The following is a 3,757-nucleotide window of genomic DNA, read 5'->3' on the forward strand; positions in this document are numbered from 1 at the left end:
TTTGTTTCACCTTTATGCCTTGCTCATTATGCTAAAGTCACTAAAAAATATTATAAAACATGCTTCTTTGTTTCTTTTTCAGTTACTAGAACTTTTCGATAAAAATAAAAAATAATAATAAAACAAATATATTTTAGTTTTGAATAATAAACTTAGCTTAGTCTTGTTTTCTTTTTAAGAATAGAGCTATGACCTCCCTTTCTCCCATAATAAATTAAAAAAACTAGGTGCTAGACATGTTCCCTTTGGGTATTCTTTGTCACTAATAATTACATAAATGAAGGATGAATGATGTCTAGGAACATGGGTGCTGCAATACACACTAAGGGATGCCCCAACATTCACACATGGCTTTTAGTGTCGAAGGACACAAAAGTCCAAGTGTGGTGGACCCGAACCTACCATACTTTTTCTCGGGCACACTAGGTTTGCACTCCATCTTCCTCACCCATGCTTTGCACCTACAAGTTTGATTGTGTTTGAAAATGCCATACATGTTAATCAAACTTAAAATATGAAGCACCAAACCACATCATGAGCTAGTGGAGAAGCCTGTACACAACTCGGTTTGATTCTTTCCCACTTATTCTTATGCTTGCTCCTGGTTCTACACTCATTTAAACATGCAATTTAAAAAGACCAAGTTTCACACTTAGACTCAAATTTTGAAAGTGAACTTGAATATAGCTCTTTGAGATTGGCCTACATAATCTTTATTCCTTACATACACTCAGTGATTGTGGGAAAATATCTTATAGGAAAAACATATTTACTAAGTTGTTGTGAAGTGAGATATGGCATTGACATGGAAATCCTAGCCTTTTCTATTCAAAGGACTTGGAGAATTTTGTTTTTATAAAATGTCAAATTCCATAGTTTCTCACATACTCCTCAATGGTAAAGAAATTCCTACCAAGGCCAAATATCATGATAAAACCTTCTACATATGCTACTTGTTTTTGTGATGAGCTTTGTCCAACTTTGTTGACTTGTGTTGAGAAAGTTATCATGCTTTTAAAATCAAGATCACATACATGCCACCAAATAAAGCACTACTTCTACACTGGGAGTAGGTGCAAAAACAAGCCTTTCACCTAGACCCATCCAAAAATGTTCTACTCCTACACTGGGAGTGAACAAAAATATGTTTGTTAGGTTCTATCAAAATAAATAATCTAAATTATTGTTGATATCTCTCAAGAGTTTTGTTGCAAAAAGAGGCACGAGGCTATCACCAAAAAGAAAAAAAAAGAGAAAGAAAGAAAAAAGAAGAGAAAGAAAAAATGAATAGAAGAAAAAGAAAAAAAAGATGAAAAGAATAAAAGAAAGATGAGAATATAGATAGCCCATGTTCTCACAAAAATTTCCCAATAAAGAGAGAGATATGTTTTAAAGAGCATAATAGAATTAGATTAGCCACCATATAAATGTTTCATACACATGCACATCTTGATTTGATTGTATGACATCTTTCTCCTTGGATCCATTGTTTGACTTCACAAAATATGCAAATGCAAGTATGCCTTCACACTTTTTCCTACCCAAACTCCATGTAAGCTTTTTAGAAGTAGGAAGAAAAAGACAGCATTGCTATGCTGTGCCTTGGTGAGGAACCAAAACACCATTGAGCAATTCGAGAGTACCATTCGAGGAGTACATGTGAACTATGATTTATTTCAAAAAGTTTACAAAAACCTCCAAGTTACTAAGATAAGAAAATGGGATGAGATGACTTTGTTTCAGAGCCGTTCCACTTTTCAACCACTCAAGAAGATATGTTAGCCACTCCACATAACCCAAAGGTATGAGGTAAAGTTTTTGGAATAAGACTTATTCTAGCTCATATCTTGAATAACTATGTTTATGTTTACCTTATTCAAAAACCTTTGCTCGGGATGAGCAAAGAACTAAGTGTGGGGGAGTTTGTTGGTGGTCCTTAATTGCCTACTTTTAGCCACCAACATTCTAATAAAATAAACACCAAACTTACTAATAGGGTTTATATACTAATAAATTCCACAAGTTTTGGTGATTTATCATGTGTAGGAAAAATAGATGAAAAGCATGGAAATGTAATAAAAATGCACAAACACACAAAAGCGTATTCCATTGTGTGTAGGCACAAGGTGAAAAAGGGCCCATGAAGCATACCCCACCTAGATCAAACAATGGGCCAAAATCAACATAGACACAGTCCAGGCCCAACATGCAACTGCCATATGGAAGGCAGTCATGGGGAGGATATACCTAGGGTGCAGCCACACCCTAGGGTGTGCCCAGTACCCCTACATGGGCCAACCGCCTCCTCCTTCGACTGTGACATCTCCTGGTGGCTCCTCCATGATGGTTGGATGCAGGATCTCTTGGGAATATTCCCCCAAAACCTGACCAACAAGCAGCTATAAATAGATGGGAGAGGCCTCCTCAGTTTCCACACCTACACTTGTGCTCCATTCTTCATCTATATTTAGTAGTAGTGTCCCTCTAGGTGCATGACACTTAGTTGTAAAAGAAAATAGAGAGAGGAGACGAAGGGAGCGGCGGAGGAGCCAAGTCTGTCGGATCCTCATCAACTTTATACCTCTATGGAGCCAACTCTATTCTTGAGTAATATCTAGGTTATACTTTGGTAATTCCAAACATTCTATTTGATTAAGTTCAAGTCTTACTTCACTTTACTTATGGGAAACCCACTCAACTGAGTGCTCTAGTTATCATGTGAGACTATAGTAGTAATCGATAGTGAAGACGTGGTGTCTAGACTATCGGTTGATTGAGTTTGCGCCCAGCCCTATGGATAGTTGTGGTAGTCCTAGAGGTGATAGCTCTGACTAGGCCTTGGTAGTACACCATGTTTGGGTTGGTGTTTCCATAGAGCTTTTTGGCAGCCCAACCCCGATCACCGCTTCCCAGTCTTTTCGAGGATCAGAAAGGTACTGTTGCTCCAAAGTGAGTTAAGTAAGTTTGAGTCTTGGTTATCTTGCTTGTCTTGGGAAAACCTTAGAGAACACCTCTCTACCCACAAAAACACTTTTTCCTTGGACGACCTTGATCTTTTCTAGTTCACTTCTCGTACCTCGTGGAAATTGATACCTAGGAATACTCCGAGTAAAGCTACAGCGGTATCCGTACGCTTGTAGATTTATTTGTTAGCATTAACAAATACCAACAAGGTCCCACAGGTACAAGTCAGATATAGAATGGTCACATAGGTACACTGTCGGATAGAGAAAGGACTGAGCGGGCCACTTTATGACGAATTACAAGCATCACGGATGAGTAACTTCCGGTCCCACAGGCACACGTCGGATGGAGAAAGGACCATGTGGAGATTTATGATGAGGTTCTATTCCTTATAGATCGAAAACTTCATCACTAGATGTGTAATTAGTTCAATGACGAAGCCCTGGTCATCACAGTTCTAAAGAGGATCATCATAGATAAGCAGGAACAGTCGCGTGAGGGTTTTTGGTGATGAACCTCATGCTGCTCTATGACATTTTCATGTGATGTGCCTAATTTCATCATAAATAGGGAGTGTTGGAGGATTGTCACCATTGATCTATGATGAAACATAAATATTCATCATAAAAAGCGATATTCTATGATATTTCTGGATTCGTTATTAAGATTTTCGTCATAGAAGCGGATATTTCAAGTAGTGTTCCTGAGAGTGTGTCCACCATAGGCCATGGGCCCAAGTCTCCTAGGGTGGAGGACCTAGTCTATTGCTGAACACGGATGTGGGCGCTGGCCC

Source organism: Miscanthus floridulus, chromosome 14, assembly GCF_019320115.1.
Source record: "Miscanthus floridulus cultivar M001 chromosome 14, ASM1932011v1, whole genome shotgun sequence".
Classification (NCBI taxonomy): domain Eukaryota; kingdom Viridiplantae; phylum Streptophyta; class Magnoliopsida; order Poales; family Poaceae; genus Miscanthus; species Miscanthus floridulus.